At 46.0% G+C, this 18,617-nt stretch overlaps 1 pseudogene; it reads left to right on the forward strand.

Annotated features, from left to right (window-relative positions):
* Positions 1-262: 262 nt before the first annotated feature.
* Positions 263-9,701, forward strand: LOC123492713 (annotated as a pseudogene).
* The last annotated feature ends 8,916 nt before the right edge of the window (positions 9,702-18,617 follow it).

Consider the following 18,617-nt stretch of genomic DNA (forward strand, 5'->3'; position numbering starts at 1 on the left):
ATGTAAGTCTGTTGTTCTTACAATCTTTACCTGTTGTTCATGTTGCCACTGACAGTTTGCAGCCATAAACTTACTTGAACCAGTTCACAGGTACGGCCAGAGTGAATGTGAGAACTACAAACCACAATTTCTTGCAAGACCATTCAGGAGTTATGGTACAATACAAGACCAATGGTTGTCTGAATGAGGCGTCAACAAAATGACGCCTTCAGTTCGACCAATCACCAATAGCCCCCATTGTTGAAGTGTTGTACACATGGGTAGTCTTTTTCCACTCAAGATGATACTTTCAAAGATGTTCACACTGTGTATGATATTTCTCCTCCTTAAACAAATGGGTAAGTCACATTTAATTAGATTTCTCTGCTTGTGTGATGTATACCATAACAAAATACATTGGGTATTGATATTACAGTCCATTTCAAGCAATCCACATAGAATAATTGCATTTTTAATTATGTGATGGCTAATATATGTGAGTAGCTAAGAAATAAATGTTTTTTTTGTGTGTGTTATAGATCATGTTCCAGCTGCAGCACAATCCTCAGCCATTCGTCTCACGTCAGCCAATGTTGGAGACACAGTGACTTTGCACTGTTTCTATGAAGGTGACATGGCAGTAATATTCTCCTGGTACAAGCAACCCTTTGGAAATATTCCTCGGCTCATGTCAACATTTTTTTTTAAGTATGACAGTGCCGCTGTATTTTACCATGAATTTATGGGTAACCCTCGCTTCTCAGTGGAAAGTGACAAAGGAAAAAATCACCTAAGGATCTCAGACATGGAACTCTCTGATTCAGCCACATACTACTGTGGGAGCACTTATGGAAACAAGATGGAGTTTGGAGAAGGAACCATTCTCATTGTAAAAGGTACAGAAATAATTATTATTTTCAGATTGTTACAAATCTTAGATTATACATGAAGAGTGTAGAAGAATAGCTAAAGGAAATTGAATTATTGTGACAATCAAATGTACATAAAAGGTTGATGTCTGCGCCCCTGCGGAAATCTAATTAGAATCATAAAAATACCCATAGAAATCCTTCAGTTTAAGCTAGAGATATCTGTTTATTTGCATTGGATGAGTCTCAATCCACCGCATCCGCCTATGTCGCTCTTCCGCATCTGCGGTGAAAGGTGACAGAGCTAGAGCGGTGTTTGTCAGACCATGAGACATCCCGAAAATGATGGAACGATGAGACTCTCAGGAACATGATGGTGTTCTCTGTTTTGCTCTACAACCCCCACAAGCGTCTTGGGACTCGTCTGCAGTCGGTACAGCCGATCTGACAACTTCTGTCTGGTGCGTCTGAACAGTTTGGGCTACACACTAATATGACCCCTCTGTAGAAAGGTGAGACTATCACAAAAACGTACGTGTCGGTTGATTTGCTCTAGACTCATCTGAATGTCCCCTGATACCAGTTGAAAAAATATAGAGACTGTTTAGTGCCAAAAATATGGGGTTAAATACAGGTACAAAACAAATAAAAACATTCCTGATCTTTCTTATATCTCTCAGATATAGGACAGACACTTCAGAACAAACTTCCTTTAGACTATGTTTTGGGGGACTATCTGTTGTTCCATGCAGTGAATCTGTTATTCAATGTGTTTGTATGTGTCACGAACAGAAGAGGACCCAAGAGCGCAAGTTCAAATTCAGAGTTCTTTATTCAAGGTTACAGGCGGGAAGAGGAGTCCCAGGGGTGTCAGGGGTCTTTCAGGGTCCTCCTGTGGGTACCTGTGCTCGGGGGTCACCAAATGTCCGGGGGTGTCAGTCCAGTGCGTAGTGTGTGTGTTCCCCAGTGATGGAGCGGCGTATCGGGCCGAGGGTGGTGAAACGTCTGGGCACGCTCATCTGGTGGTCGGAGACCTGGGGGAACACACACACAACAGCAATATGAATGGCAGGCAGAAGTACAGATCAGGGCTGGGCAAATATCGTGGTGAGAGACAGAAGGCAGAAACGAGTTACCGGAGGGGCTGAAGATCGGAGAGTAGTCGAGGTCCAGAAGGCAGGTTGGGATAGACGGGGCAGTAGAACAAGGAGGCAGTCAAGAAAGGATCGGTATCACAAACAGGAGTCAGAGCGCAGACAGGCAGGTTACTGGTCCGGGTTTGAAGACGATCTGACAGGGCTTGGCTGAAAACCGGGGCTTGATATACTGGGAGAGGTAGTGGGGAAATGCAGTTCAGCTGGCAGAGTAATTAGAACAGAGTGAGGCAAGGTGAGGATGGTGAGTGGGAAATGCAGTGCAGCTGGCCAGGTAACAAGAGCAGAGCAGGGCAGGTGGAGCTAGTTAGGCCGAAGTAGAGAGAGGGAGGTGAGCAGAGTGGAAGATAATTGAATGCAATTAATGTTGCTACCAGGGAGAGAGAGTGCTCATGACAGGACCCCCTCCAAGGGGACGGCCCCAGAAGTCCCAAGAACAACATCATGCCGGGAGGGTGGAGGGGAGCAGGCGGGGTCAGAACTCCTCCGAGCTGGTCCGAGTGAATCTCCTCATCCTCAGAAGGAGCTGGAGGGTCACGGTCGGGAGACAGGACAGGCACTGAGACAGGAGCAGGGCGGGCCGGACGGCTAGGGAACCCCTCTTGGACGGCCCCTACGGATTGCAGGCTGATCAGGATGTAGTCGGTGGAAGTCAGTGATAAGGGTCCGGTCCACTATCCTCCTGGCCGGGATCCAGGTCCTCTCCTCTGGACCATATCCCTCCCAATCAACGAGGTACTGGAGACCCCTACCCCTTCGCCTAGAGCGGAGCAGCCCCGGACGGTGAAGACAGGACCGCCATCTACGAGGCGCGGAGGAGGTGGCGCCGGAGCTGCAGGGACCAGGGGACTTTCATGGACCGGCTTGACCTTGGAGACGTGGAAGGTGGGGTGGACCCGCATGGAAGCGGGCAACTGAAGTCGGACCGCCGTTGGACTGATGACTTTCTGCACAGGAAAAGGACCAATGAAGCGAGGGCCAGCTTTCGTGATACAACCCGCAGCGGCAGATCCCGGGCAGACAGCCAGACCTTCTGACCAACCCGGTAAGTAGGTGCTTGGGTCCTCCGTCAGTTGGCACCGACGGCGTAGCTGGTTCCAGACTTCAGGAGCACAGTGCGAGCCTGGGCCCAGTGCGGCGGCAGCGAGGCATACGCAAGAGCAGACGGACAGGTGGCATCCGCCTCCTGGCTGGCAAACAGTGGAGGTTGATACCCGTAGACACACTGAAAGGGGGAGAGCCCGGTGGAGGAACTGGTGAGTGAATTATGGGCATATTCCACCCAGAGCAGGTGTTGAGCCCAGGCCCGGGGATTTTGGGAAGCCACACACCTCAGTGCCTTCTCCAGCTCCTGGTTCATGCGTTCAGTCTGGCCGTTTGACTGCGGGGGTGGAATCCAGACGATAGGCTGGCGGTGGCCCCAAGGAGATGACAGAACTCCTTCCAAAAGGTTGCTGAGAATTGCGGGCCCCGGTCTGACACTATATCCTGGGGTAGGCCATGGATACGAAACACATGTTCCAGGACCACCTGGGAGGTCTCTTTAGCAGAGGGTAGTTTGGGAAGGGGCACGAAGTGGGTCATCTTACTAAAGCGGTCAACAATGGTAAGGATGACTGTGTGTCCGTCAGAGGGCGGAAGGCCCGTAACAAAGTCCAGTGAAACGTGGGACCAGGGCCTCTTGGGTATGAGTAGGGGTTGCAGCAACCCAGCAGGAGGCTGGTTGGGAGTCTTGTTTGGTTACAAGTGGGACAAGCTCGGATGAATTCCTCGGACATCCCGTCTCATCCCCGCCACCAGAACCGCTGGCGGACCAGATGAAGGGTGCGCAGTGATGCCGGGATGACAGGCCAGACGGGATTCGTGCCCCCACTGAATCACAGGTGACCTGAGATTTGCTGGAACAAACAGACGGTTGGGGGGCGCTGGTGCTTGGACCTGGCTGGTCCCGAAGAGCCTCCATGACCTGCTTCTCGATCTCCCAGGTGAGGGCCGCTACGACCAAGTGGCTGGGAAGAATGGGAGCTGTCATGGCGGTGGTCTCGTCTCTTCTGAAACATCCGGGAAAGAGCATCAGGTTTGATGTTGCGAGATCCCGGGCGGTAGGAGAGCGTGAAATTGAAGCGCGTAAAGAACAGAGACCACCGCTGTTGACGGGAGTTCAGCCTCCTGGCTGTTTGGATATACTCCAGGTTCTTGTGGTCTGTCCACACTACGGAATGGTTCCTTTGACCCCTCTAACCAGTGCCGCCATTCTTCAAGGGCGAGCTTGACAGCCAACAGCTCGCGGTTCCCAATGTCGTAGTTGCATTCGGCAGGGGTTAGCCGACGGAGTAGAAGGCACAGGGGTGCATCTTGCCATCCTCAGCTGCTCTTTGAGAAAGCACTGCACCCACTCCCACGTCCGAAGCATCTACCTCCACCACAAACTGCCTTGCTGCATCTGGCATCTGGAGGATGGGAGCAGAAGTGAAACATGTCTTGAGGATATTGAAGGCCTTATCAGCAGCTGATGTCCATTGGTACGGTTGTTTAGTGCTGGTTAGCGCCGTGAGGGGGTGCAGCCACTGTGCTATAGGTTTCTGATGAATCTCCTATAAAAAGTTGGCAAAGCCCAGGAACTGTTGCAACTTCTTCCGAGACTCAGGAACTGGCCAGGAAGTGACAGCCGACACCTTCGTGAGATCCATCTGAATGCTGCCCTCGGGTCACCACATACCCCAGGAATGAAATCGTCTTGGCATGGAACTCGCACTTCTCTGCCTTCACGAAAAGAGAGTTCTCCAGCAGGCGGCGCAGGACCAACCGGACGTGGTGCGTGTAGTTCTGACAGAGTCTTTGAGAATATTAAAATATCGTCAAGGTACACAAATACGAACGTATTTAGCATGTCCCTGAGGATATCATTCACTAGGGCTTGAAAAACTGCTGGGGCATTGGTGAGGCCGAAGGGCATGACGAGATATTCATAGTGGCGGTTGGTGTGTTGAACGCTGTCTTCCATCTGTTCTCCCTCCTCATCCGCACCAGATGGTAGGCATTGCGAAGGTCCAGCTTAGTGAATACAGTGGCTCCCGCAGCAGTTCGAAGGCAGACGGAGTAAGGGCAGTGGGTAGCGATTCTTAACCGTGATGTCGTTCAGACCCCGGTAATCTATGCATGGACGAAGAGAACCGTCCTTCTTGCCGACAAAGAAGAATCCCGGCCTCGCGGGGGAAGACGACGGTCTAATTATCCCGGAGGCAAGAGAGTCATTAATGTAGTCCTCCATGGCCTTTCTTTTCCGGGGCTGACAGTGAATACAGACGACCCTTGGGAGGTGCTGTGCCAGGCAGGAGATCAATCGCGCAGTCATAGGGTCTGTGTGGGGGTAGAGATGTCGCCTGGATTTGTTGAACACCTCTTTCAGGCTGTGGTAACAGGCCGGAACATTGGATATGCTCGGAGGTAGCGCTAGATCCTTCCCGGTGAACGGGCAGGGTGGCCCCCTTAAACAGGTCTGGTGACAACTCCTTCCCCACTCACGACTGTTCCTGTCTCCCAGTCGATGTGGGGGTTGTGCTGACGGAGCCACGGGTATCCAAGAATGAGTGGTTGGCCAGGTGAGTGTAGGAGGTGAAACTGGATGGACTCCTGGTGGTTTCTGACAGCAGGATTGTCAGCAGGGGGCGGAGATATGAGTGACAGTGCCAAGATGATGCCCATCCAGGGCTCGTGCAGGAATGGGTTGTGTCAGTTGATGATGGTTCACGCCCAGTTGCTGTGCAAGCTCAGGGTCCATGATGTTTGCTTGGCTCCCGAATCCACAAGGGCGGCCAATGTATGAGTCTTGTCAGAAAGCTGAAGGCGGAGATGAAGCAGGGTCTTTCGGATGGAGGGAGACTGAAGGCTTGTTGAGCTCACCCGGATCTCCCCTACACCTGGTGAGCTGCGGCTTTTGCCGGACAAGTAGCGACACGGTGATTCTCGCCACCACAGTAGAGGCAAAGGTTGGAGCTTAGACGGCGCCGACGCTCCTCGGGAGTCAGAGAGGCACGGCCAATCTCCATGGGCTCAGGCTGATTGAGTTGGCTATGGGACTTGACAGGCAGGGGCTGGACAGAAGCGGTATCGACCCGAGTACGGATGGCAGGTTGACTGAGACGGCCCCTTCTCCCTCCTCCGGGTCTGTATACGGCGGTCAATGCGAACGGCAAGGTCAATGGCGGCATCAAGCGTTGAGGGCGGGTCATGGGAAACAAGCTCGTCCCTGATATAGTCCGCCAGGCTATGGAGGAAGGCTTGCACCAGTGCCTCTGGGTTAAACGAGCTTTGACTGGCCAGGGTACGAAAGTCAATGGAGAAGTCTGCCACTGTCCGATTGCCTGACGGATGGTGAGCAGAGCTTGTGACGCTTCGGCTGTTGGCGAGCCTAGGTCAAAGACCTTTAACATCTCCTCCTCAAAGGCACTGAAGGAGGCACAGGCTGGGGGTTTGCCGGTCGAATTCCGCCGTTTCCCCACAACCGAGCTCGACCGGTGAGATGTGTGATGACATACCCCACCTTGGCTCCCTCTGTTGAGAAAGTCCTGGGCTGTAGTGCAAACTGGATTCGGCAGCTGCTCAAGAATGGTCTTACTTGCTTCTGGTTGCCATCAAAACGTTCCGGGTTCCCAATCCTTGGTTCAGGAGCGTGGGGATCTGGTGGCAGCACTGCCGGGCCTGCAGCATTGGGACCTCCAGCGGAGGGATGAAGGAGTATCGGTGGTACAGGAACAAAAGGACCAGGGGGGTGCAGGTGGAGTAGCCGGGCTTGAGAGTAGTTGCAGGGCTTGGGCTAGCTGTTGTTGCTGCAGTTGGAACTGTTGTTGCTGCTGGTTGAATAGCTGGAGAAGGGAAGCATGTCGCCAGCCATCCGATTTATGTCTCCCTCAGAGCGTTCCAGTCGCTGTAGGGCAGTCCTCTCTGGCTCTTCCTCCATCGTGGTCAGGGAGTGCGCTGGGTCCATGATGGTCAGATCGTTCTGTCACGAACAGAAGAGGACCCAAGAGCGCAAGTTCAAATTCAGAGTTCTTTATTCAAGGTTACAGGCGGGAAGAGGAGTCCCAGGGGTGTCAGGGGTCTTTCAGGGTCCTCCTGTGGGTACCTGTGCTCCGGGGGTCACCAAATGTCCGGGGTGTCCAGTCCAGTGCTTAGTGTGTGTGTTCCCAGTTGATGGAGCGGTGTATCGGGCCGAGGGTGGTGAAAACGTCTGGGCACGCTCATCTGGTGGTCGGAGACCTGGGGAACACACACACACAACAGCAATATGAATGGCAGGCAGAAGTACAGATCAGGGCTGGGCAAATATCGTGGTGAGAGACAGAAGGCAGAAACGAGTTACCGGAGGGGCTGAAGATCGGAGAGTAGTCGAGGTCCAGAAGGCAGGTTGGGATAGACGGGGCAGTAGAACAAGGAGGCAGTCAAGAAAGGATCGGTATCACAAACAGGAGTCAGAGCGCAGACAGGCAGGTTACTGGTCCGGGTTTGAAGACGATCTGACAGGGCTTGGCTGAAAACCAGGGCTTGATATACTGGGAGAGGTAGTGGGGAAATGCAGTTCAGCTGGCAGAGTAATTAGAACAGAGTGAGGCAAGGTGAGGATGGTGAGTGGGAAATGCAGTGCAGCTGGCCAGGTAACAAGAGCAGAGCAGGGCAGGTGGAGCTAGTTAGGCTAAGTAGAGAGAGGGAGGTGAGCAGAGTGGAAGATAATTGAATGCAATTAATGTTGCTACCAGGGAGAGAGAGTGCTCATGACAGTATGGCCTAATAGCAGTAATGCCAAATACAATTTTCCATCAAATAATTGTTTCATATATTTTTTTTTATACTTCAAGGGGTCTTAAAATTCAAAATCAAATAGCAAAATGATCCTTGGTATGACCTTCTTAAAACAATTCCATATAGCTTAATAGAACCCCCCCCCCACCCTCCCAGTTTAGCTTTTTAGATTATTTAGTTCCAAAAATAATGGGTTAAATACATGTACAAAAAATAGACTCTAATGGGTTAAGTATTATCAAAATGAGATCCTATCATTACATTTTATTTTTTAGCAGACGCTCTTATCCAGAGCGACTTACAGTTAGTGAATACATATTTTTTATACTGGCCCCCGTGGAATCGAACCCACAACCCTGGCATTGCAAACGCCATGCTCTATCAACTGAGCTACATCCCTGCCGGCCATTCCCTCCCCTACCCTGGACTACGCTGGGCCAATTGTGCACCGCCCATGAGTCTCCCGGTTGTGGCCGGCTGCGACAGAGCCTGGATTCAAACCAGGATCTCTAGTGGCACAGTTAGCACTGCGATGCAGTGCCTTAGACCACTGCGCCACTCAGGAGTTATCATGGTTAAAACATTTTAGGTAGGGATGTTTTGGATATTCAAAAGATTTACTGACATGATACTTATTTTCAGGTTCAGAGTCCAACAGCAAGACAGTTGTTCAGCAGTCTGTGTCTAAATCAGTCCAGCCAGGAGACTCTGTGACTCTGAACTGTACAATACACACTGAGACCTGTGTAGGAGAACATAGTGTCTATTGGTTCAGACATGGCTCAGGATAATCCCTTCCAGGAATCATTTACACCCATGGAGACAGGGGTGATCAGTGTGAGAACAGCCCTGAGGCTGGGTCTCCTACACAGAGCTGTGTCTACAATCTCCCCAAGAGGAACCTCAGCCTCTCTGATGCTGGAACTTACTACTGTGCTGTGGCCTCATGTGGGGAAATACTGTTTGGGAACGGGACCACACTGGACATTGACCGTAAGTGATACTTCTGACATTCTGTTTTGTTATAATCATTGTTCTTTACATTGCAGGCAAGGTATCATTTAGTTACTTCTGTTTTTCTATATCATTCGGATATCTTAGTTTTTCTCTTTCATTCAGATATCTTTGTTTTCTATATCATTCAGATACATTTTTTCTATATCCTTCAGATATCTTTGTATCTGAGAGAAGAAAGTATGACTCTCAGATCAGGTAGAGTCTTGTTGGTGTCTTAAACATTGTCAAGGCTTTATCCCTCAGTGTCTCAGTGTCTCTGTCCCTATTTGATATTTCACAGATGGTTGTAAGGAGGACCATCTTCTGTTCATGTACTTCCTGGGCGTAGCGTTGGGTCTGTGTGTCATCCTCATCATTGTCCTTACTTGTGTTTTGTACAAGATGAGCAAGTGCACAGGTAAGCAATATTATTGTGCAAGATACAGTATGCTTATTAATTGTTGGTAGAATTACATTATTTTACATGTTTTGGTCAAAGTTGGTCATAAAGGCTCTTCATTGTATGATGATGATTATATTGATTCTTATGTTTGATTAAAAGGAACACACCCTCAGCCAAGTGCTCCTGCTGTCCCCAGTCATGATAACCAGGTAACCTGACCTAACACTTGTTTAGCTGTTGCTGAATCAATGTATTTTTCCTTTGATAAAAATATTAAAATGTGCATTTTCTTAGAAGTTTTGTTTCACAATACCGCAATGTTTAGTCTAATACCAAATATTGGACTTAGATTTTTTCTATTGCTCTCAGGATCAAGATGTTGACACACTCCATTATGCCGCTCTGACGGTCGTCCACAAGAATCCGAAGGCCGAGAGACAGAGGAGCGACATGGAGAGAGACACTGTGTACTCTGGGGTGAGACGCCAAAACATGGACTGAAATGTCAACTTTTCCTCTTTAATAACTTGCATTGATTTTGTGTGTTCTACACTGTATGTATGTATGACTGTGGCTTTTTCATTGCTAATTTTTACATTGATACTGTTGTGCATTTTAGATCAAATAAAACATTCAACTACTTTCAAATAGAGTAATTGTTTGATTTGCCTATATGTTTTTGTCCTTACATTTCTACAACACTTCCTCCCACATATTATTTTAGCTGTATCCTGTATCACAGCTCTCTTTGGTGTTCTGACTTCCCTAAATAGATTTTCCACTCACGTAAACTCAACTCTAACCCCCAGCAATGACCGTCAGTCCTCGCCACACTCTTTCACACACCATCAAAACCACAAACATCCATGCCACTAAGAGCACAACTCTCTCTCTCTCCAAAAGAAAAGACTGAACTAAAAATAAACTTGTTAGCTGAATATACTTTGAAAAGTTTTGATATGGTTGAGAGACTGATTTCAAATATGACAATGTTCACATAGTAACTGAGCAGTTTTCACAAACTATTGACAAAATGTGAATATGTATAAGTGCACCTTGCAGGACTGCAATTCATTTGTCTTTCAACAGGGAGCAGCAGTGTACATGGAAGTCCCCATAACTGCCTCAACAGTAGAGTTGGCAGCAACTTGTAGAAGTTGTCAAAATGTTCAGAATGTTCACTAATTTGATGAAGTATCATTAACAGCATTCATATGTCTAGCCAAAATTGCAGTCAAACAAATGCTAAAAAAGACATGTGTAGCTATTAAGAATCTATAACAAGGTAATATAGTCATTACATGTAAAAAGAAAATCCAGCTGTAAGTAGAAATCCCCAAACAGGCCAGGCAGTCATCATCACTGGATCATTACCACTAACCTCAACATATAATAAAGTGAAGCTTAGTAACAAGGAGCAACAATCACTCAAAATGAAACAGGTAGTGGAGTGATCTGTATGATGAAGACAATGACTCATGAGTTTGAGTGTGTAGTTTTGTAATTGTGTTCCAGGGAGTCTTTGCATAAGTAAAGCACAACCTATTTTTTCAAGTTTTATCTCCTCTGAAATGTATTGATCTTTTAGATGTGTTGATAGCATGACACCCATATCCACACACACACAGCTAACAAGTTCACAGGTACTTGCGGTCTGCTCTAAGTACGAGGCCATATCTAGGCTTTGGTTAGGCCTGCTGGCCTTGTACACAAAGGACCCTCCTACTTGATCTTTGTGTCTCTGTGTCTCTGTGGTTTTTAGCAGGATGTCTATCTAGTGTAAGTCTGTTGTTTTAGCATTTGTTACTGTTGTTCATGTTGCTACTGACAACTTGCAGCCACAGCAAACCAGTTCTTTATAAACTTACCCCGATATATATAGTTATCTGAGATAATAATAATATAAATAATAATATGCCATTTAGCAGACACTTTTATCCAAAGCGACTTACAGTCATGTGTGCATACATTTTTACGTATGGGTGGTCCCGGGGATCGAACCCACTACCCTGGCGTTAGAAGCGCCATGCTCTACCAATTGAGCTACAGAGGACCACCCAACTGAAATCAGTTACAAACTGCAAAGAACTGCTAATGAGCTCTATTTGAACTCTACAAGTTAAGCATCTCATGTCATGTGTAATACAGAACCATCTATACTATATCTATGGGCTCAGGGGGAGGGGCCATTTTATGATGATGTCATGGGAGAACTAGTACGTTCTCAATCAGACAAGTGTTCTAGGACTACTGCAGGGTTCTCTGTAAGGAGACCAATAGAGGAGGATTCTCCTTCTGATAGATTGCCTCCTATGAGAACCACAATAACCAGACAGTGATACAGAGTGGATAAAGTGTGCCATGTGTATTGGTTACATTAGGCTCAAATCAAATGTTATTGGTCGCATACATATACTTAGCAGATGTAGAGATCTAACAGTGCAGTAATATTTAACAATACACAACAATACACACAAATCTAAAAAGTAAAAGAATGGAATTATGAAAAACAGAAATATTGGAATGATTAATGTCGGATTCCGGAGTATAAATATATATGTGATGGGATGTACAGTGAGGGAAAAAAGTATTTGATCCCCTGCTGATTTTGTACGTTTGCCAACTGACAAAGAAATGATCAGTCTATAATTTTAATGGTAGGTTTATTTGAACAGTGAGAGACAGAATAACAACAAAAAAATCCAGAAAAACGCATGTCAAAAATGTTTTAAATTGATTTGCATTTTAATGAGGGAAATAAGTATTTGACCCCTCTGCAAAACATGACTTAGTACTTGGTGGCAAAACCCTTGTTGGCAATCACAGAGATCAGACGTTTCTTGTAGTTGGCCACCAGGTTTGCACACATGTCAGGAGGGATTTTGTCCCACTCCTCTTTGCAGATCTTCTCCAAGTCATTAAGGTTTCGAGGCTGATGTTTGGCAACTCGAACCTTCAGCTCCCTCCACAGATTTTCTATGGGATTAAGGTCTGGAGACTGGCTAGGCCACTCCAGGACCTTAATGTGCTTCTTCTTGAGCCACTCCTTTGTTGCCTTGGCCGTATGTTTTGGGTCATTGTCATGCTGGAATACCCATCCACGACTCATTTTCAATGCCCTGGCTGAGGGAAGGAGGTTCTCACCCAAACTTCAGACGGGCCTGTATATGTGCTTTCTTGAGCAGGGGGACCTTGCGGGCGCTGCAGGATTTCAGTCCTTCACGGCGTAGTGTGTTACCAATTGTTTTCTTGGTGACTATGGTCCCAGCTGCCTTGAGATCATTGACAAGATCCTCCCGTGTAGTTCTGGGCTGATTCCTCACCGTTCTCATGATCATTGCAACTCCACGAGGTGAGATCTTGCATGGACCCCCAGGCCGAGGGAGATTGACAGCGCTTTTGTGTTTGTTCCATTTGCGAATAATCGCACCAACTGTTGTCACCTTCTCACCAAGCTGCTTGGCAATGGTCTTGTAGCCCATTCCAGCCTTGTGTAGGTCTACAATCTTGTCCCTGACATCCTTGGAGAGCTCTTTGGTCTTGGCCATGGTGGAGAGTTTGGAATCTGATTGATTGATTGCTTCTGTGGACAGGTGTCTTTTATACAGGTAACAAGCTGAGATTAGGTGCACTCCCTTTAAGAGTGTGCTCCTAATCTCAGCTCGTTACCTGTATAACAGACACATGGGAGCTATAAATCTTTCTGATTGAGAGGGGGTCAAATACTTGTTTCCCTCATTAAAATGCAAATCAATTTATACAATTTTTGACATGCGTTTTTTTGGATTTTTTTGTTGTTATTCTGTCTCTCACTGTTCAAATAAACCTACCATTAAAATTATAGACTGATCATGTCTTTGTCAGTGGGCAAACGTACAAAATCAGCAGGGAATCAAATACTTTTTTCCCTCACTGTATAGACAATATGGACAGTATATGGATAAAATATGTAGTATACCTGAATAATAGTATATGTACAGCAAAAGTTCATTAGGATAGGCCTTGACTAGAATACAGTATATACCGTGCATTCGGAAAGTGTTCAGACCCCTTGAATTTTTCCACATTCTGTTACGTTACAGCCTTATTCTAAAATTGATTAAATTCTTTTTTTCCATCAATCTACTCACAATACCCCATAATGACACAGCAAAAACAGGTTAATAGCAATCTTTGTAAATTTATAAAATAAAAAACGGAAATATCACATTAACATAAGTATTTAGACCCTTTACTCAGTACTTTGTTGAAGAACCTTTGGCAGCGATTACACCCTCGAGTCTTCTTTGGTATGATGCTACAAGCTTGGCACACTTGTATTTGTTTCTCCCATTCGTCTCTGAAGATCCTCTCAAACTCTGTCAGGTTGGATGGGGAGCGTCGCTACACAGCTATTTTCAGGTCTCTCCAGAGATGTTCAATCGGGTTCAAGTCCGGGCTCTGGCTGTGCCTCTCAAGGACATTCAGAGACTTGTCCTGAAGCAACTCCTGCGTTGTCTTGGCTGTGTGCTTAGGGTCGTTGTCCTGTTGGAACGTGAGCCTTCACCACAGTCTGAGGTCCTGAGCGCTCTGGAGCAGGTTTTCATAAAGGATATCTCTGTACTTTGCTCTGTTCATCCTTCCCTCGATCCTGACTAGTTTCCCAATCGCTGCCACTGAAAAACATCTCCACATGATGCTGCCACCACCATCATGCTTGACTATACGGATGGTGCCTGGTTTCAGACGTGACGCTTGGCATTCAGGCCAAAGAGTTCAATCTTGGTTTCATCAGACCAGAGAATCTTGTTTCTCATGGTCTGAGAGTCCTTTAGGGGCCTTTTGGCAAACTCCAAGCGGGCTGTCATGTGCCTTTTACTGAGAAGTGGCTTCCGTCTGGCCACTCTACAAAAAAGGCCTGATTGGAGTGCTGCAGAGCTGGTTGTCCTTCTAGAACAGGGGTGTCAAACTCATTTTAGCTCAGGGGCCACATGGAGGATCTATTCCCAAGTGGGCCGGACCGGAAAAATCATGGTATATATAACTTAAAAACAACAACTTCAGATTGTTTTCTTTGTTTTAATACGTATCAACATACAACATAAAGCTGGAGCCTGAGGACAGTGTGTCCAAAATAGTACAAGCACAACATCACTATTAATCATAAAACACGTCAAGTTTATTTGAAAATTCTAAAGAAAAAGAACACACAAACACACAATGCCTCAGTGACAGAGTCAAGAATAGGTTAAATATACAAATAAAATAAATTAAAAACAATAGCACATCAACATAAAAACATATAAACATAAATCTGAAAGCGTTGCTCAAACTCCCGTAACAGTCCAGTTATTTTATCTTTGAACCGCTTCATGTCTGCCACATGTTGGGTCGCGCACACATTTTTCAGACAGGGGAAGTGAGCTGCATCACCACCGGCAAGTTGCGTCTCCCCACAATGACAGCTTCAACTTGAAAGAACGTATGCTGTCATAATACTGCGTGACAACTTTGTTGCGCCCTTGCAGCTGTTTGTTCAAGTTATTCAGGTGCTCTGTAACATCCACCATAAATGCAAGGTCCGGCATCCATTCTGCGGAATGAAATTCTAACACTGGTTTGCCCTTTTCTTCCATGAACTGTTCAATTTCTTCTCGTAAATCAAAGAAACGCCTCAGCACAGCACCTCGGCTTAACCATCTTACCTCAGTGTGGTATGGCAGGCCATAGATGTGGTCTTTCTCTCTGAGAAGGCTGTCAAACTGACGGTGATTCAGGCTTCTGGATCGGATGAAATTAACAGTTTGGATGACCACCTTCATGACGTTATCCATCTTTAATGACTTGCAACACAAAGCATCCTGGTGCAAAATACAGTGAAAAAGTCAAAAAATCACGTCCTCCATTTGCAGATTGCACTTTCTCTCTGAACTTTGTCACAATGCCTGCTTTTTTCCGATCATTGAGGGCGCACCATCTGTAGCCAGGCTGACAGCGCGGACCAGTCCACTCCGACTCTGTCCAGCGCGCCCGACGAAAGTGCGGTAAAAATATCAGCTGCTGTCGTTGTATCTGTCATCGGCACCAACTCACGAACTCTCGGTGACGGTCAATGTGTCATCAACTCCGCGGATGAAAAAAATGGCCCAGTTGTGCAACATCTGTAATGTCCGTGCTTTCATCAATTGCAACCAAAACGCAATAAATGACTTTACTTTTTTGCTTCAACTGGCTGTCCAAATCCACTGAAAGATCGGAAATCCTGTCTGCAACTGTGTTTTCTTGTCAGGCTGATATTTGCAAAAAGCCTGCCACTTTTCAGGGCACACAATCTCCCGCTGCCTCCATCATGCATGTTTTTACAAATTCACCCTCACTAAATGGTTTTGAAGCCACTGCGATTTCATTAGCAATGAGGTAGCTAGCTTTCACTGCAGCGTCACTGATGTCTCGGCTGTGAGTAAACACAGACTGCTGTTTCTTCAGACCCGCCAACAGTTCATTCACCTTCTCTCATCTCCGCTGTCCTTGAAAGTTGTCATATTTGTCGGCATGAAGACTCACATAGTGGCGACAGAAGGTTATATTCTTTCAGCACTGCAACATGCTCTGAACACACCAAACATACAGCTTTCCCATTCAATTCCGTGATTAAATAGGATGACCATTTTTCTTGGAACACTCTGCACTCTGCGTCCACTTTTCTCTTTTTTGACAGAGACATATTGGGGCAATGAGGGTGCCAAAGCACATAATGTTAAAAGTAGAAGCCGTAATAAATATCGCGGGCAAAACAAAGTAGCTCATTGGCTGCACGTGCTTGACCTACTTGCTCTGCCCCGTTTTAAACAGTTTGCTTGCTTAACACAATTGCTATTGCGCCATCCAGTGGACGCAATTGGAACAGCAGTTTATTTTATAGAAAAATTGCAGCGCATTTTTATACTTAAAAAAAAATTAAAAAAATTAAAAAAAAATTCCTTTCTTTTCAAAATCATCTCGCGGGCCGGATTAAACCCGTTTGCGGGCCTGATCCGGCCCGCGGGCCGTATGTTTGACACCCCTGTTCTAGAAGGTTCTCCCATCTCCACAGAGGAACTCTGGAGCTCTGTCAGAGTGACCATCGGGTTCTTGGTAACCTCCCTAACCAAGGCCCTTTCCACAATTGCTCAGTTTGGTCGGGCGGTTAGGTCTAGGAGGAGTCTTGGTGGTTCCAAAATTCTTCCATTTAAGAATGATGGAGGCCACTGTGTTCCTGGGGACCTTCAATTCTGCAGAAAGGTTTTGGTACCCTTCCTCTGATCTGTGCCTCAACACAATCCTGTCTCTGAGCTCTACAGACAATTCCTTCGACCTCATGGCTCTGACATGCACTGTCAATTGTGGGACCTTATATAGACAGTAGTGTGCCTTTCCAAATCATGTCCAATCATTTGAATTTAACACAGGTGGACCCCAATGAAGTTGTAGAAACATTTCAAGGATGATCAATGGAAACAGAATGCACCGGAGCTCAATTTCGAGACTCATGGAAAAGGGTCTGAATGCATATGTAAATAAGGTATTTCTGTTATTTTAAATGTATTTTTTTTGCAAAAAATTATAAAAACCGTTTTTCGCTTTGTCATTATAGGCTATTGTGTGTAGATTGATGAGGATTTTTTCAATTTTATATCAATTTTAGAATAAGGCTGTAACGTAACAAAATGTGGAAAAAGTCAAGGGGTCTGAATACTTTCCGAATGCACTGTACATATAAAGTGGGTAAAACATTATGTGAACATTATTTAAAGTGAACAGTGTTCCATTAATAAAATGACCAGTGGTCCATTAACAAAGTGACCAGTGTTCCATTAATAAAGTGACCAGTGTTCCATGACTACAGTGCCTTGCAAAGGTATTCATCCCCCTTGGCGTTTATCCTATTTTGTTGCATTACAACCTGTAATTTAAATAGATTTTTATTTGGATTTCATGTAGTGAAATGAAAAAAACAACTTTTTTCAAAAAATTCAAAAAAATAAATAATGGAAAAGTGGTGAATGCATATGTATTCACCTCCTTTGATATGAAGCCCCTAAATAAGATCTGGTGCAACCAATTACCTTCAGAAGTCACATAATTAGTTGAATAAAGTCCACCTGTGTGCAATCTAAGTGTCACTTGATCTGTCACATGATCTCAGTATGCATACACCTGTTCTGAAAGGCCCCAAGGTCTGCAACACCACTAAGCAAGGGGCACCACCAAGCAAGCGGCACCATGAAGACCAAAGAGCTCTCCAAACAGGTCAGGGACAAAGTTGTGAAGATGTATAGATCAGGGTTGGGTTATAAAAAAATGTCAGAAACTTTGAACATCCCACGGAGCACCACTAAATCCATTATAAAAAAATGGAACGAATATGGCACCACAACATACCTGCCAAGAGAGGGCCGCCCAACAAAACTCACGGACCAGGCAAGGAGGGCATTAATCAGAGAAGCAACAAAGAGACCAAGGATAACCCTGAAGGAGCTGCAAAGCTCCACAGTGGAGATTGGAGTATCTGTCCATAGGACCACTTTAAGCCGTACACTCTACAGAGCTGGGCTTTATGGAAGAGTGGCCAGAAAAAAGCCATTGCTTAAAGAAAAAAAAGAAGCAAACACGTTTGATGTTCGCCAAAAGGCATGTGGGAGACTCCCCAAACATATGGAAGAAGGTACTCTGGTCAGATGAGACTAAAATTGAGCTTTTTGGCCATCAAGGAAAACTCTATGTCTGGCACAAAACCAACACATCTCATCACCCCGAGAACACCATCCCCACAATGAAGCATGGTGGTGGCAGCATCATGCTGTGGGGATGTTTTTCATCGGCAGGGACTGGTAAACTGGTCAGAATTGAGGAATGATGGATGGCGCTAAATACAGGGAAATTCTTCAGTCTTCCAGTTTCAGTCTTCCAGAGATTTGAGACTGGGACGGAGGTTCACCTTCCAGCAGGACAATGACCCTAAGCATACTGCTAAAGCAACACTCAAGTGGTTTAAGGGGAACTATTTAAATGTCTTGGAATGGCCTAGTCAAAGCCCAGACCTCAATCCAATTGAGAATCTGTGGTATGACTTAAAGATTGCTGTACACCAGCGGAACCCATCCAACTTGAAGGAGCTGGAGCAGTTTTGCCTTGAAGAATGGGCAAAAATCCCAGTGGCTAGATGTTCCAAGCTTGTAGAGACATACCCCAAGAGACTTGCATCTGTAATTGCTGCAAAATGTGGCTCTACAAAGTATTGACTCAAGTTTTCTGTTTTTTTTTGTCTTATTTCTTGTTTGTTTCACAATAACAAATATTTTGCATCTTCAAAGTGGTAGGCATGTTGTGTAAATCAAATGATACAAACCCCCCAAAAATCAATTTTAATTTCAGGTTGTAAGGCAACAAAATAGGAAA

The sequence above is a fragment of the Coregonus clupeaformis genome, chromosome 16 (genome assembly GCF_020615455.1).
Source record: "Coregonus clupeaformis isolate EN_2021a chromosome 16, ASM2061545v1, whole genome shotgun sequence".
NCBI classification, from domain to species: domain Eukaryota; kingdom Metazoa; phylum Chordata; class Actinopteri; order Salmoniformes; family Salmonidae; genus Coregonus; species Coregonus clupeaformis.